The sequence below is a fragment of the Apodemus sylvaticus genome, chromosome 17 (assembly GCF_947179515.1).
Source record: "Apodemus sylvaticus chromosome 17, mApoSyl1.1, whole genome shotgun sequence".
Taxonomy (NCBI): Eukaryota; Metazoa; Chordata; class Mammalia; order Rodentia; family Muridae; genus Apodemus; species Apodemus sylvaticus.
Genome location: NC_067488.1, coordinates 70,191,836 through 70,209,423, shown reverse-complemented (window position 1 = coordinate 70,209,423; position 17,588 = coordinate 70,191,836). Strand labels below are relative to the sequence as shown.

Below are 17,588 nucleotides of genomic sequence, written 5' to 3'. Positions count from 1 at the left end.
CATTATGTTAGGGACAAAGTTAAGCATTTTCTACTTGTAGAATGAGTGCTCTTCCAATTAAATGAAAGTCGTCTACCCTGTAGTAACATGGACCGAAGAAAGTATGGACACTGGAGCCTAGCTTGACGCCTCAGGAGGGAAAGGGCCCTGACGTCACACACAGCAGCCTGTTCAGTCCTCAGGACCCACACTGTGGAAAGACAGAGCTGATGATTCCTGTAAGCTGTCCTGATAGTCACAGGCATACCATGGTGTGCATTTGCTCAAGTACACACGCACACACACACACACACACACACACACTCTCATACATATAGACACACTCATACACATACACACACTCACACATATACACACACATGCACACACACACTCACACACATGTACATACACATACACATACACACACTCACACATATACACACACATACACATGCATACAAAGGCACACACACAAAACACACTTATATACACATACGTATATACATACATATATATATACACATATACACACAAACATATGCCCATATAAACATATACACACACATACAATCACATATATACATACTCACACATACACACACAAATACTCACATACATATACATATGAACACACACACACACACACAAAATAAATCTAATTTAAAACTAAAACAAGAGGACATTTTTCCTCCAATATGTAGTAAAGTAGTCATTTATAGCAAAGATGTCTGGTGATCTCCCACACTCGACATTTCCCCCGTGTGTGTGTGTGTGTGTGTGTGTGTGTGTGTGTGTGTGTGTGTGTGTTTGATAAGCCTTTGGCATAGATTTTTTTTTTTTTGGTTTTTTTTTGAGGGTTTTTTTGGATTTAGTTTTTTTGAGACAGGGTTTCCCTGTATAGCCCTGGCTATCCTGGAGCTCACTCTGTAGACCAGGCTGGCCTCGAACATCAAAAATCTGCCTGCCTCTGCCTCCCAGAGTGCTGGGATTACAGGCGTGCGCCACCACCGCCCGGAAGCATAGAATTTTAAAGTTATAACTATACCTTATTACAGTTGATTGGTGGAACCCTCAGAAAAATTAAAATTATATTTGAAACATTCTAATAAACATTTGTAGATATTCAAAATATCAATACATGCAAATAAACCTGATGCCTTTACAAAACCTTCTATCAGAAAACACTTTCTGGGTTGGTGAGATGGGTTAGCAGTTAAGAACACTGAGTGCTCTTCTGAAAGTCTGGAGTTCAAATCCCAGCAACCACATGGTGGCTCACAACCATCTGTACAGCTACAGTGTACTCATATACATAAAATAAATAAATAATGCTTTAAAAGAAAAAAACACTTTCCCAGGCACAAAGGAGAGGATCTGAGTAGCATCAAACGTGCCCACTGAGCTCAACCACTCAAACCACTAAGACAACTGCCACACTCACTAGGAACTCCAAGCCTTTATTGTAAAACGTAAGACAGATGCGGTAGGAGTAACAGCATCACGTCCATCCGGTGTGTATCAGGGTCTTGCTAAACAGTCAAACAGTCAGGAATGATGGTACACACCTACAATAGGTGGTCTTCTGGAGGATGCATGCAAGAGGTGTGGGAATTCAAGTCCAGCCTCTGCTACATAGCAATCTGAAGCTAGCCTGAGCTCCATGAGACAGAATCCCACCCCCCAAAAAACCAAAACCTCAACAAAAAGCCTATGGACAAATGAAGAGTGTTTGAAGGCGTCCACTAGTCTCAGATCACCAGATTGTCAAAGTTCCCAAAGACTCTTCAGAGGCTTAGACCTTCTCCCCTAACTGGATTGAACACAGTCTCTCTCTCTCTCTCTCTCTCTCTCTCTCTCTCTCTCTCACACTCTCACACACACACACACACACACACACACACACACACGCTAAATACACGCTCTACCACGGAGCTACACCCAGAGTCAAAGCCCGGCATTCGAACGGCACCTCCGCAGCCAATAGTGTCTCCGCTGTTAAGGGAGCTATTTTCACTCCTGAGCCTTCTCTTCCTACAATTATTAGGCTGAAACCTGGCCCCACCTTTAACTAGAGCTGGGAACAAAGCCTGAATGTACCAAGTCAAACAAAGTTATACAATGAGGTCATTTTTACAGAATGGCGCTATTTGCTCAGGTTGACAGCGCACTGTCTTGGCCCAGAGACTCTACACACAGCTCAGGGACTACCTGAGAACTCTGCTTCTGCGTCTACAGCGTTAACAGTGAGGACCGCTCCACCTGCCATGTACTGAATTGTTGGAGAATCAAACAGGCTCTGGTCCCATTTTCAAAAAGCTGTAGAGCTGACTGACCAAAGACAAGGTAAGAAATTTGAGTGGTATATGTGTACGGGGTACTTCCCTATCGTGCACACACCCTAGGGGTTGACACTCCCCAAGACACCTGGGAGGTTTTCTGAGGCTGGGTGCAGAGAGAGAGAGGAGATACCCAAGCAATAACAGCAAATGACTTCACCAATACTCTAAGTTGTATCTGTGATGTTGCCTAACCCATTTAATTGTAGGCTTTTTATGGGTAGGAGTTTTTGCAACTTTGAATTCACAAAAGAATGGGCATAAAAGTCACTAAAAAAAAATGTTTTGTCCCCTCTAGAATTCCTAACATAATTTAGCACCATGTTGTGCATGCAGACCTTTAAAAAGAGGTCATCTTTTCCAGGCTGGGGACATGGCTCATCAGGTAAAAGGTGCTTGCCAAGAAGCCTGGCACCTTGAGTTCAATCCCTGAAGCCATATGATGGAAGGAAAGAACAGACCCCCCACAACTCTCTTCTGACCTACATACAATGCACATGCCATCACACATACCAAAACTAAATGTAAAAAAAAAGCAAAAGAAAGAAAGAAAACATTTTTCTGGGCTGGCAAGATGGCTCCAAAGTTGAAAACGTTTGTTGCACAAATCTCAGGACACGAGTTTGATCCGCCAATCCCAAGGTTGAGAAAACCAACTCCTATAAGCTGTCCTCTGACCTCCACATGCCTGCCATGGCACACTGGCTGGTATCCAGGCACACACACACATTACACAAATGGTAATTTAAAAAAATATATATTGAAAGCCAGGGACAGTGGAGTACACCTTTAATCCTTAACATTCAAGATGCAGAGGTAGCCACATTTCGGCCAGTCTAGTCTAGAGAGCCAGCTCAAGGCTAGTCAGGAATTCTTTATAGAAGCAGAAAAATGGAGAGGATGAAGAGGAAGAAGAGGAGGAGAAGAGGAGGAAGGAGGAGAAGGAGACAACGACAGGGGAAGAGAAGGTGGAGGAGGAGGAGGAGGAGGAGGAAGAGGAGTTGTTGTTCTTTCCTGCTAACTTCATAGCTTTTTGAAGGCTCACACTTGGTCGGCCATAGGCTAAGTGGAATATGTATTTGTACCAGTAACTATGTAGATAAAAAGTAGCCCACTTACCCACTTAGGTGCAAAAGATGATCTGTCCTCCAAAGGGCAACGTCTAAAGACACAATAACCTCACAGTCTTTGGCTAACTTGTAAAGTCAACAGAACCATTTGGATTAGGCAGATTTTTGAAAACTGGAATTAGTTGCAAGACAATAGCAGATCAGTATCTCTCACCAAGATCAGCTAAACTCAGTGTTGTGAGCACAATAAGGAGTCTAGGACGGGTGCCAGATGGTTCGCTTCTAGCACCCACAACTTCAAGCTATAGTGTGTGTGGCCAGGGGTGTACAGTTACCTAATATTAACACCTACGGATGCGAGTGAGCAGTGGTCCCAGCTCAAGTACACCATAGCGATTTGGGAAGGACACAGCCTGTAGGAACTGTTCGGAAGGATGTTAAGTCTTAACCAGAGTTCACCTGGAGGAATGGAAGGAGAAAAACTAGAGAAGCAACGGCCGCGTGGAAGAAGGAAAGAGTTGCTGGATTATGTCCCTGAGAGGGTGTGTTGACTTTTGATGAAATGCTACTTTCCCTCCATCCCGCGGGAGACCAGGGGCCCGGGCAGCGAAGGCTCAGTCCCTCGGACTTCCCAGAACGGAGCGCAGGAGCATGGGGAGGCTCCTCCAACGTGGACCCCAGGGGGCGTTGGAGCCTCCTGCTCTAGCTACCTACCGCCTCAAAATACGCGGGGAGAGTGCGGGGCATAGCCCGGGTCATCGCGCGCACGCAGGCTGCGGAGGGCGAGGCGAGAGGAAGCGCTTACCTGACTAGAAAGCCGTCGGGGCTCTGCGCTGCACCGCCACGGTCCTACGCTCCGTCCGCCCAGCGCACCTGTCGCGACTGGGCTGCAGCACCTACCGCTCTGCGGCCCCGCCCCGCCCCGCCCCTGCCCAGGGCCCCGCCCCCTACGCGGAGGCGCGCACGCTCCCGCCTCCGCGCGGCCTTGGAGCGAACGTGCTCGCTCCCGGAGGCGTGTTCAACTCGTGACCCTAGCGTTGCCCTAGCAGCCGCGGAGTTGCGGGAGGCGTGGCTCCTGGGTCAGCCTCCGACCTGGTAGTCCCCCTTCCGGCTCACCCACCTCTCTCGGACTAAGATTGCTGCAGTTTGATCTGAGACTCACCCAGAAGTCTGGTCTAAGTGCAACTTCAGGGAAGTTCCTGGTGCTGCCAGCTCTGTGGAAAGGCATCTGAAAAGAGGCCGTGCCCCGTGCTGCAAAGAGCTGCGAAAGCGGCCCGGCTCAGACTGCAGTGAATCGCTTCTCCCCTGTGGACATGAGTTTCCTCAGGAAAGGATAGGATTAGATAAGAGTAGGCGGTGTCCAAGTTCTCCAAGAGTTGTGGTTTTGGTTTGTTTGTTTGTTTGGTTTTTGTTTCTTTTTTTTTTTCTACAACTGGAGGTTTTTCTTTATTTTCTTTTGGGACTGAGGAGGGTCATCAGATATAGCTGAGATTAGCCTGGGACTCACTGTGTGGCTGAATTGATCTTTGAGTTGTTGGCTCACAAAACTGCCTGTAACTCCAGCTCCTGAGGAATCTGACACCATTTTCTGGCCTCCGTGAGGAACTAAACACACGTTACACACACGCATTTATACATATTAATAAGATAAATACAAATCTTATTTTTTAAAAGAGGCTCTAAGAGAAGGGTAATAGCACACACCCTAGAGTGGATTCGAGCTTCTCAACCGTGTCTGCGGGAGCTGTTTCCGTTTCTCCACTAGGAATGTGAGGCTCTGAATAGACCCTGAGGAGGCATAGTGTTTGGCCATCCAGCCCTCAGATTCGTGCTCCACCGCCTTTCCTCTCCGCACGATGCCCTTTGATAGTATCCTTTTCTGACGTATAGTGAAGTGCCAAACGAAAGGAATTCTGGGGCTTTTCCTGTGAGGGTTGATAAGTATTATACGGGCCAGTGGGAGGAAGATTTGCTCAACTCCTAAAGCAGTCACTGACAAAGGGCACATGACATGTGACCTTCATCCTGGCACCTGGAGGACTGAGGCAGGATTGTTCCTTCAGTCCCTGGGTATCCTGTGTTATAGAATGAGAATAACCGAAAAAGAACAAAGCAAAAAACCTACAAAAGGCCGTTGATGAACAAATTTTAAGGAATTGAGCCATTTACCAACAACAGAATATCATCCAAATATCTAACCTAGACTGATTTCTGGATAAATGTACTGAAGAAGAAAAACTGCGGGCAAATTAACTTTATTCAACATTAAAAGTTTTTTTTTTAATAGAAATCAGCAAACTGCTCTAACAGCTTGGGAAATGAGCTTTATAAGCCGGACAAGGAAGTGGTGATATTGGCTTTGCTCTATTTGATACGGTCACATGGCAGCTCCCTAGTTACATAACCAGTCGACTGGTTGGCTATCTGTGAATGGCTGTCTCAATTCAGAATTAATCAGTTAGAAGGACTTTTGGTACAAAAATAACCGTAGGCTAATAGCCTGCTTGTTTTGTGTTAACACCATGAAGCGTGAATAGTCTAAGGGCTGAGAATATAGCTTAGTGAGAACATTAGCCCAACACGTCCAAGGCCCCAGGCTCAGACTCTAACCTGTAAACACCAGCACTCGGGAGGCCAAGACTCTGTCAAAAAACAAACCAGAAAAGAAGGCTAGACAACACAGAACCGTAGCATCACTGTGTGCACTAGGCTGGGAGTGACCCCAGGGCCTCCTGTGTCCTAGAACCCAACAAGGATGCGACTGTTAAAGAGTATGTGTTGGGCTGGAGAGATGGCTCAGCGGTTAAGAGCACTAACTGCTCTTCCAGAGGTCCTGAGTTCAATTCCCAGCAACCACATGGTGCCTCACAACCATCTGTCATGGGATCTGATGCCCTCTTCTGGTGTCTGAAGACAGCGACAGTGTACCTACATATAATAATAAATAAATAAATCTTTTTTTTTTTTTAAAAAAAGAGTATGTGTTATCAACATGGGTCCAAACTTCAATAAATGTATTCTGGGCTGGAGAGATGGCTCAGTGGTTAAGAGCACTGACTGCTCTTCTGAAGGTCCTGAGTTCAAATCCCAGCAACCACATGGTGGCTCACAACCATCAATAATGAGATCTGATGCCCTCTTCTGATGCATCTGAAGACAGCTACAGTGTACTTGTATATACTAAATCTTAAGAAAAAAAGAAAACAAATGCATTCTGTCGTATATGAGAAAACACAGACCAAGCCAATAAGGAGTCCATTCTCAACAACATGTTTGGGTTTTCGGGCCTAAATTTTGTTTTAGCCACTTACCTACTAAACCACTAACTTAACACCCAAAGGATCCTTTTGAAAGTATAGGTGGTAGAACACCACAGGGGACTTGTATTCACAGTGCTAATGCTAAACTATCAGGATTTTTTTAAAGATGTATTTATTTATTTTATATGAGCACAATTACAGCTGTCTTCAGATACACCAGAAGAGGGCATCAGATCCCATTACAGATGGTTGTGGGTTGCTGGGAATTGAACTCAGGACCTCTGGAAGAGCAGTCGGTGCTCTTAAAGTCTGGGCCATCTCTCCAGCCCCCAACTATCATGATTCTATGAGCCAGTTTTAGTAAAAATACATTCTTTCTTTTGTTGTTTGTTTGTTTGTTTTCCTTTTTTTTATTCGATATATTTTTTTTATTTACATTTCAAAGTAAAAAAACATTCTTAAGAATCAGATTTTGGGCCAGTGAGCTGCTCGGCTGGTAAAAGCGCTTACTGTGCAAGTCTGACTACCTGGGCGTCATCCTTGGAAGCCTCTGTGGACACAAGGAACAACTGCTACAAGTTGTCCTGTGACCTCTGCATGTATGCCAAGGCATTTCCATACTAGTACACACATACAGACACCATGCACACACACATACCATGTGCAGGACTTCATTTATTGCTTTTTAAAATTGTCTAGATCAATAGCCAGCAAAAAAAAAAAATATTTTGTGTACAAAAGCCAACTACTAGCAGGTTGTAGTGATGAATACCTGTAATCTCAGTACTCAGGAGGCAGAGTTCTGAGCCAGCCTGAGCTATATAGTTCCAGGCCCATCTGGGTTACACAGGGAGACAGTGTCCCAAACAAACAAAACAGGAAATATTGTAGGATTTCCTAACACATGGTCTCTGTAAGAGTTATCCATCTCTCAAAAGTGACCACAGACCACACAGAGGATAGACCTGGCTGGGATCCAATAAAAGTTTATTTGTGGACAAGTTCTCGTGTATCCAGGCTGGCCGTGACTTCCCCTCATCCCTGCTTCCTTCCACGAGTACAGAGAGTCTAGGGATGGGCACACTGGGTTGTTGTGTTTTGTGTGGTGCTGGGGATCAAACGCAGGGCTCTGGGTGTGTTTGTAGGCACACTGCCAGCTGAGCTACCCCCTCAGCTTCGTGCTTGTAATTTGTGGAAGAGAGCAGCATCTAGCAGAGAAAATGTTCTGAAGCAGAGTGGAAAGGCCGCTGTGGCCGCCATTACTGCGAGAAGCACAAGAAACTGGGCGGTGCTGGTAAGCTCCCATGGGCTTCCGCAAAGTGCTTTTGTTGTTGATAAATGCATGAGCTCTAATGTTCTTTTTATTTTACCAAGTAAGGCAAGTGAAGATGTCCGAAAACACCCAGATCTGAGCTATATTCTCTTGGTGGAGAAGCATTCATCTTCTTAGCCCAGGCAAATAATAATCAAACACTTATTCATAGATGAAACATCATTGGGAAGAGTATTATCAAAACATGTTGTTGCTGGCTTTGGTTTTCTAAGACACGATTCTCTGTGTAGCCCTGGCTGGAGACTGTCAGGATGGTTTCGAACTTAGAGATCCTTTGCTTCCCAGGTGCTGGGATTAGAGTTAGCATTAGACTGTTTTGTTTTATATTGTTTTTGACAGGTGTGGTGGCAGATGCCTTTAGTCCCTGCATCCTGAGGCAGATGCAGCTGGATATCTGAATCAGAGGCCAACCTGGTATACCTAGTAAGCTCTAAGCCAACTGAGGCTGCGTGGTGAGACCATGTGTCAAGCAAACAACAAACAAAAGTCCAAGGTTTTAGCTAGCTTGACTCAGTGGGAAAAGTGCCTGCTACCAAGCCCAGTGCTTTGGGGTCAGTCCCTGGAATGAAAGGATCAATCCTGAAAGGTGTCTTCTAATTTCCATGCACTCCCTGTGGCACGCCTACTCACATGGACATGCATATGTCTGTGCCAAAAAAAAAAAAAAAAAAAAAAAAAAAAAGCTTCAATGAACTGTGAGTGTGGTTTATCATTGCTTCTCTGGGACTCAAGAGATCAGGACCTCCTGCATGCTAGGCAAACACTGTACCACTGAACCACATCCCTAGAATATGAAGTTTGGAAAGATAATTAAAATTCAAAGGACAGCCAGGTGGTGGTGGCACACGCCTTCAATCCCATCACTGGGGAGGCAGAGGCAGGCAGATTTCTGAGTTCGAGGCCAGCCTGATCTACAGAGTGAGTTCCAGGACAGCCAGGGCTACACAGAGAAACCCTGTCTTGGGAAAAAAAAAAGCTAGAATTCAATATGTATTACAAGAGTCAACTCACAACTTTTTGTTCAGTGTGTAAACAGAAATACTGACATCATCATAGGCCTTTATCGGCTAGCAAACGGGACGATAGAATTAAGAGGTAGGCGTAGACAGAGGTGGCTGCCCGCGTTCACAAGTGCCGCAGGATTAAACATGTCTGCTTCCAAGGCGTGGCCTTAGCCTTTTCTGGCTGCCCCAGGAGAGTGATACAGACCTGTTCTGGATTCCCGTCATAACATAACGGGAAACTTTCACACTGCAGCCCTCCTCAATCTGCAGATGGAGGAAGACTCCTCAGATTCCTTGTACCCGGAGCCTCCTCAGGTGGCACCAGCTTTGACTTCCAGATGGGATGGGACACCTGTGAGAGTCTACATCATAAATCTGAAGGTAACCTGGAAGGAGCTGCTGCTGCCGCCTACTGCCAATCCCGCCATTGAAAACCCTGCTGCCGCCAGCACCATCTCCTACAGGAGCACCAGCTGCTGCTGGACCCACTTCAGCTACTGGCTGTTTCACTCCTGGGACCTTTTCTAAGGCTTCTGGTAGTGACTGGTCTAGGACTGACCACAAGCTCTTCACAGAGCTGTCAACCCACCTACCATCTCTCCTCTGGGCTATGTGAACGTTGCTGTCCCTCACAACAGCCACAGCTCAGTGGGTCTGATGGTAGTTACACAAATAAATAAATAAATAAATAAATAAATAAATAAATAAATAAATAAATAAATAAAAATTTAAAAGCCATTTCTCTGGAGGCAGAAGCAGGCAGGGAAGATTACAAGTTCAAGGTCGCCGGGCATTGGTGGTGCATGTCTGTAATCCCAGCACTGTGGGAGGCAGAGGCAGGTAGATTTCTGAGTTCGAGGCCAGCCTGGTCTACAGAGTGAGTTCCAGGACAGCCAGGGCTACACAGAGAAACCCTGTCTCAAAAAAAAAAACCAAATCAAAAAAAAAAAAAAAAACAAAAAAAAACAAAAAAAAAACCAAGTTCAAGGTCATCCTGGGATAACCAGTGAGGACTTGTGCCCCAAGAAGCTGGTTGTGGTGATTTTCCCCCTAGTGTGAATCCTAGCATTTAGAAGACAAAGGTAGGTGGATCTCTGTGACTTTGATGCCAACCTGGTCTACATATGAAGTTCAGACCAACCAACTGGTAGGGGCACCATGTTTCAAACAGACAGAAAGGCTGGATGTGGTAGTGGGAGCTGTAACTTGAGCAGCCTGTAATTGGAGCACTTGGGAAATGGAAGCGGACAGATCAGAGGTGCAAAGCCATCTTCACTACAGTAGTTCTCAACCTGTGGGTCATGACCCACTCACAGCAGTTCTCAACCTGTGGATCATGATCCACTTGGAGGGGGGTCAATGATCCTCTTACAGAGGTTGCCTAACATTACCACAAAACAGATATTTACATTACAATTTGCAACAGTAGAAAAATCGCTATGAAGTAGCTATAAAAATAATTTTATGGGTGGAGTCATCACAATGTGAGGAAATATACTAAAGGGGTCACAACATTGGGAAGGTTGAGAACAATTGTTTTGAGTTTTGTTTTGTTTTTTTTTCTTTAAAGATTTATTTATTATTATATGTAAGTACACTGTAGCTGTCTTTAGACACACCAGAAGAAGGTGTCAGATCTCATTACAGATGGTTGTGAGTCACCACGTGGTTGCTGGGATTTGAACTCAGAACCTTAAGAAGAATAGTCAGCCTGGGTGGTGGTGGTGGCAGACAACTTTAATCCCAACACTTGGAGGCAGAGGCAGATGGATTTCTGAGTTCAAGGCCAGCCTGGTCTACAGAGTGAGTTCCAAGACAGCCAGGGTTACACAGAGAAACCCTGCCTCGAAAAAAACAAAGAAGAAGAAGAAGAAGAAGAAGAAGAAGAAGAAGAAGAAGAAGAAGAAGAAGAAGAAGAAGAGGAGGAGGAGGAGGAGGAGGAGGAGGAGGAGGAGGAGGAGGAGGAGGAGGAGGAGGAGGAGGAGTCAGTGCTCTTAGCCTCTGAGCCATCTCAGCAGCCCCTTGGTTTTGGTTTTTAGAAGAAGGTTAATAGGAAATTCTGGTTGTGGATCTGTTTAGAAATAGTTCTTTGGAGGCTATTCCAATCTTTGTCCTCAGCGGTCCAGTCTTCTAGCAAAACACTAACACGAATCAATAACTGCAGTTACTCAGCAATCACCACTTACACATCATCGGCAATGACAGTTTGGTCCAGAAGAAACCACGAGGCCCCACCAAGCTTCCCCAGGTCTGGGAGAAGCAGCCAGAATCTTACTTTGTCAAGCTATTTTCTAGGAAATCACAGCAAGCAAAGTCAGCAACAAGATGCAAGGCGAACCAATACTTGAGGTGGAGCAAGGTGAACCAACGTCAGAGCCTCCCCCCACTGTCTGTGGGGTCATATTTACATTCTTTCTAACGTCACACGTCCGCTCACATGTATGCTTCAGCAAATTACCCTTTCACTTGTCTGCCCCAGAAAAACATCGTATGGCATAACTGTGTTTCCAAAGAAACCAGAAATTTCTCCTTCAATAGGGAGTTTGAGGCCAGCCCGGGAAACAGGAGATCCTGAGTCATACAACAACAAAAGTGTAGTCTAAGAAGCATTTGCTAGGAAAGAAAACCATTACAATTATCTACAGTGCCCGACGTTGCCTTCTTGGGAGGCAGCTTATCCCAGGACCTGTCCCAGCAAGTGGCTGACCTCCTAGCCTGGACCTGGACAAGGTAGCCACTGAGAAGTTCACGGGAAACTACTATCATCACGAAAGAGAGGCAAAGACGGGGAAGCGCTGTATCTCCCAGGTCTTGAGGAAATTGCACAGAGCTTAAAGAAAGGTGCTGCTCATCAAGACCAGCAAGTGCGAGACCGCCCTGTGCAGGGTCACCGCACTCACCCAGGTCCCTGTTTGCCCTGCAGAGTATAAAGGAAAGGGTCTTACTGTGATTTCTGCACAATTAGTACAGGTCATGGGATCAGACCACATTATCACCATTGGTCTACCTGCCTATCAGATCCAGGGATCCACTGTTACATCCTGTAATGACTTCTATAAGACCCCGCAGTTCCACAGCAGATTCAGGGGAACATCCCCGAGTGGAGAAACTGTAACATCCTTCCCTGGGTGCAGGGAAAACCAAAATGGTTACCTCAAGTATAAACAGCTTGGCTGTGGAATTTGCTTTGATTAATGATGAGGAAAAAAAGCAAAAGAAGTGACCATGGTTCTAATGAGCTTGGAAGAGTCATTGTGGTGGCTGATACAGCTAGCACGTGTGTGTCATGTGCTGTCCGCTGTGCCTCCTGTTAATGCTGTCCCCATAGGACCTCCTCCTATCAGCTACTCCTCGGATACTTCATTGTTGCCTTTATCAAGATGATCCCTACAAGAGAGCAAAATAAAATTCTGCCCCAAGAGGGAAGCGACTGGCTGTTCAGTGGCTGTGGCTGTGGTGGTCTGAAGAATACATGACGAGGAATCTGTGTCTCCTCTGTTCCTATGGCTCTCTACTCTAGAATGGGGAGGCCTCTTTCAAGTTCTGTTTTCATTTGTCTGTTGCTTTAGCACCAGAACTCAGCGCTGCTCCAATTACCATTGGTAAAAGCATCCAATCTCTGTGTGTTTGCTGAAATTTCTTGCCCACAGCATGATAATTTCTTTCTAGTTTTTTGGAAGAAAGCAGTGGTCACTGGCCCTTAAGTAAACCGTGTAAGACTGTACTTTGTCTTCCTCTTCTTTTTTGATTTTTTTGAGACAGGGTTTGTCTGTGTAGCACTTTAAGTCGTGAGACTCACTCTGTAGACCAGGCTCAGACCTCAAACTCAGATATTCACCTGCTTCTGTCTCCCAAGTTCTGGGATTAAAGATGTGCACCCCTATGCCTAGCTGTTTTTATCTTCTGGGGTGATTTTTGTTGTTGTGGTGGTGGCGGGCAGAGAAGGAGCACGCACTGAGTTCTCAGTGCGAAGCTCTGGCTGCCCTGTAACTCCCTCTCCAGACCAGACTGACTTCAAACTCACCAAGATCTGTCTGCTTCTGCTTCCAAGCACTGGGATTTTGTTGTTGTTGGAGGCAACAATTCTCAAGTATAAAGTGCAAGTGTAGACATTCATCATTGCCAAAAGCAACTTCATGCGAGAGCCTTCTGTTTACATACATAGTGAAAATGTCTGTGAGCATTTGGGTGAAGCCCTAGGTAGCCCTTTACTTTAGCATGAACCTTAGAAAATTCTTAATACTGTGGCTCAGATGGTAGAATTTGTGCCTTGTGTGAACAAACCTGGATCAACCCCCAACAAACCAGACACCCCCCAAACAGACATGGCCACGTATGCTTGTTATCATAGCACTTGGGAGTTAGAGGTTCTAGGTCTGGGCTGGAAAAGGGAGTTGGTTCTCGTCGTCTACCACAGAGAATGAAGCCAAGTCCTCAGACTTGGCTGTGTCTTTACCATTGAGCCCTGCCTCTGACCTTGGGTATTCTACTGTTTTTTGAAGCAACTTTTTTTGAGCCTAAGATTGTCACTGGTAACATTTGTTATTTTTTGTAGACTTTAGACATAGGAAAGACAATGTAATTTTGTATCATCCTTATACTACATGCCTTAGTCAGGGTTTCTATTCCTGCACAAACATCATGACCAAGAAACAAGTTGGAAAGAAAGTGCTTATTCAGCTTACACTTCCACATTGCCGTTTAGCACCAAAGGAAGTCGGGACTGGAACTCAAGCAGGTCGGGAAGCAGGAGCTGATGCAGAGGCCATGGAGGGATGTTACTTACTGGCTTGCTTCCCCTGGCTTGCTCATCTTGCTTTTTTATAGAACCTAAGACTACCAGCCCAGAGATGACACCACCTACAATGCCCCCCCTCTTGATCACTAATTGAGAAAATGCCTTACAGCTGGATTTCATGGAGGTATTTCCTTAAGAGAGGCTCCTTTCTCTATGATAACTCCAGCTCGTGTGAAGTTGACACACAAACCAGTCAGCACACTACACTTACCTGAAATCGTCTTTTTCCAAAATCGTATTCAGTGAGTATTGCAATTTAGAAAGCATTCAAACTGTAGCCAGGACTCTGGTACTTCCCCGCCCCCATCCTCCTCTCGGAGTACACTCAGTAAGCTTATCTTCCCAACTCTGGTCTCAAGGGTGAATTCATTCTCTCCTGCCAATCCTGTCCTTGCTACTTACTATAAAGCTGGCTATCCAGCCTTCCATGCATGAAATAGGAAGCGAAGACATTAGAGAGACCAGATGACATCTGTGCCTAGCAAGTCTGGTTTATAGAAAACAACAAAGTTTATGGAAAAGAAGCCATTTCAGATGTGCTCAGTTGAGCCCCCTTGTCATGCAGGTGCTTTCCCCTGCCCATCCTGAGAAAAGTCTCCCTGGGAAGCACCTCATATCCTGTTTTGTTCCTCGAGTGCACATTTTTAGTTACATTCTCTACATTCCCCTGATAATGTCATGCTCCAGGTCCCCTCTAGGGACTCTGCGAATCCCCTACAATAATTGTCTGCAATCTCAGTGACAGAGAGCTTGCCTAGCAGGTGTGAGGCTTTGGTGGTTTGTCTTTTTTTTTTTTTTTTTTTTTTTTTTTTTTTTTTTTGAGGCAGTGTTTCTCTATGTATGGAACTGGCTATGTAGACCAGGCTAGCCTCAGACTCACAGAGATCTGCCTGCCTCTGTCTCCCAGGTGCTGAGATTAAAGGTGTGCACCACTGCACCTGCTGGCTTTGGGTTTGATAATCAGCACTGCAAGAAGAAAATAGTGTCCACAGTGACATCAAAATTACAACCAGTGGGCTGGAGAGATGGCTCAGCGGTTAAGAGCACTGACTGTTCTTCCAGAGGTCCTGAGTTCAAATCCCAGCAACCACATGGTGGCTCATAACCATCTGTAATGGGATCTGATGCCCTCTTCTAGTGTGTCTGAAGATAGCTACAGTGTACTCATATACATAAAATAAATAAAATCCTTTAAAAAATTAGAATCAGTTTTATTGGCTTTTATTTGTATCTCATTAATCAGAGCAACCTTCACTGTTTCAAACAGTGAGTACCCCTTGCGCCTGCCCCTCCCCCCTGCAATAGCAGAACAGTGAGTGCAGCCCATTGTTACAAGAACCAGGAAACAAAACAATATGGAGGAGGAAAGCAGGTTACCAGGCTGGAGAGACAGACTGCTCTTGCAGAAGACCAGGGTTCTATTCCTAACACCCAAATGGTGGCTCTGTTATCTGTAACTCCAGTTTTAGGGGATCTGATGCCCTCTTATGGTCTGTATGGGCAACAGGTATGAATGTGGTACATAGACATGCATACAGGCAGAACACACAAGTACATACACTCACATGCCACACATACATAACTACACACACACATCACTAACTCAACCAGACACATATGCATACCTGCAGATCCACCTACACACACACTTACATAGACCATACACATATACAACCACATACAAACACACAGCCAGTATGTGTCTGTGTGTGTGCCACACTGTGTGTGTGCCACACCGTGTGTGTGCCACACCGTGTGTGTGTGTGTGTGTGTGTGTGTGTGTGTGTGTGTAGGACTGAGAACTTTTGGGAATCAGTTCTGACCTTCCACTTCCTGGAGACAAGATCTGTCTTACCGTTCCTCCTGTGCTTCACCTCCAGGCCAGACAGCCTCAGAACTTCTGGCCCATTCTGTCTCAGCCTCCCCTTCCACCAGAGGAATGCTGCCCTTACAGCTTTCTACCACCATACCCTGGGTTTATGTAGGTTCCAGGAATCAAGCCAAGTAGTTATGCTGACACAGCAAGCAGTCCTATGACAACTTGTCTAGTGAGAGATAATTTGTTTTACTTTGCTAAAAAAAAAAAAAAAAAAAAAAAAAAAAAAAAAAAAAAAAACTATAAAGCAAGCAAGCAAACAAACAAAAACTCTGAAGTGATTCTTGGTTATTATGAAAAAGAACTGAATTCCTCATATGCAAACGATTTGCATTCTTCCCAAACAGCCTAACTAGAATGGCATGAGTGTATTAAAAATAGTTTTGGGGGTTTTTTGGTTTTTTTTGGTTTTTTTTTATTTTTGGATTTTAGTTTTGTGGAGACAGGGTTTCCCTGTATAGCCCTGGCTGTCCTGGAACTCACTCTGTAGACCAGGCTGGCCTCGAACTCAGAAATCTGCCTGCCTCTGCCTCCCAGAGTGCTGGGATTACAGGCGTGCGCCACCACCGCCCGGCAAAGATAGTTTTAAGAATTAAAGTTATCCTTGTAGCAAGTACATACATTTTATACGAAGGAGTTAGCTGGGTTTTGCTGTTGTCCTCATTGGCTTTTGAACCATGGCTTCTGTATGTAGCCCAGGCTGTCCTGGAGCTCACTACATACACCAGACCATCCTAATCTCCATAGTGAATTCAAGGCCGGCCTGGGCTATGAGAGGTGCCAGCCAGTGGTGGTGCACACCTTTAATCCCAGCACTTGAGAGGCAGAGGCAGGCAGATTTCTGAGTTCGAGTCCAGCCTGGTCTACAGAGTGAGTTCCAGGACAACCAGGGATATACAGCCTGTCTCAAAAAAGAAAGAAAGAAAGAAAGAAAGAGAGAGAAAAGAAAAAGAAAGAAAGAAAAGAAAAAAGAAAAAGAATTAGGCATTCTTAGCTTGTAGTTTTATTTTCCCAGAATATAGGAATAAAATTACTTCTCGTGTGGAAACCTTTAAAAATAGCTCAGACTATGTTCTATTAAAGAGAAAAACCACTGGAAAATGTCAAGGCTTGAGAATAAAGTCTGTTCTTTATAAACAACAGCCACATAAATACCACAAATCAAGGAAGGGGATTTCCTGACTTCTGCTTCCAAGCAATTCCAATAAATGAAGGTGGAAGTGATTGACCTTTTGGGAAAAAAACTCACCGCTGGCAAGATTAACACACTTCCAGCCTCTCCTTTAGGGGTTTATTTATTTATTATTTATTCAAATTAATGAACTAACACGATCCTCTCACCCCTACATCCAGCTTTCTGTTTGGGATTTTAAACACTCCCTCAACTGACAAACCATTGGGATTTTGTCGGCTTCTGAAAAAGCTGAATAGTAAATTGTTTGAGGCTAAAGTCACAGTTCTGTGGTGGGGATGGTATTATGAGGGAGCTGATGCACTGGTGGGGCCGACATCCAGACATACACTCTCACACTGGTAAAGTGAATGCAGCTTTGAAGTCAGAGTTTGTTTGCATTCCGTTTTTTATTTCTTTTTAAAATACTTTAAAACTTATTATTTGACATTCCATGCCTGTACAGAATGTTTTTTGTTTTTGTCAGATTCACCTCCGATTCTCTTTCACCCCGCCCCCACTCCGTCCCCCACCTCACCCCCACCTCTTTACCCCCATCCCCCACCAATCTTATTTACTTTTGAGGCAGAGTCTCACTATGTAGTCCCAGCTGACCTGGAACTTACTATGTAGACCAGGCTGACCAAGAATTCACAGCAATCCTCCTGCCTCTGCCTCCTAAGTGCTGGGATTACAGACATGCACCACCATGCCCAGCCCTTTTTGACATATTAATCATGAGTAATGAGACCCGCCCC

At 45.1% G+C, this 17,588-nt stretch overlaps 1 protein-coding gene across 2 annotated transcripts in view; it reads right to left on the bottom strand.

The window, feature by feature from the left end:
• The window catches only part of Lima1 (LIM domain and actin binding 1), a 98,880-nt gene extending 94,284 nt beyond the window's left edge, over nucleotides 1–4,596 (bottom strand). The window contains exon 1 of one of the 2 annotated variants that reach the window (XM_052160168.1): nucleotides 4,551–4,596. The gene's annotated coding sequence lies outside the window, so the exon portion shown is untranslated. Of the gene's footprint in view, nucleotides 1–4,193; nucleotides 4,297–4,550 lie in introns of those variants that run through there. The other variant, XM_052160169.1, reaches the window with a different exon arrangement.
• Between the last annotated feature and the right edge of the window lie 12,992 nt (nucleotides 4,597–17,588).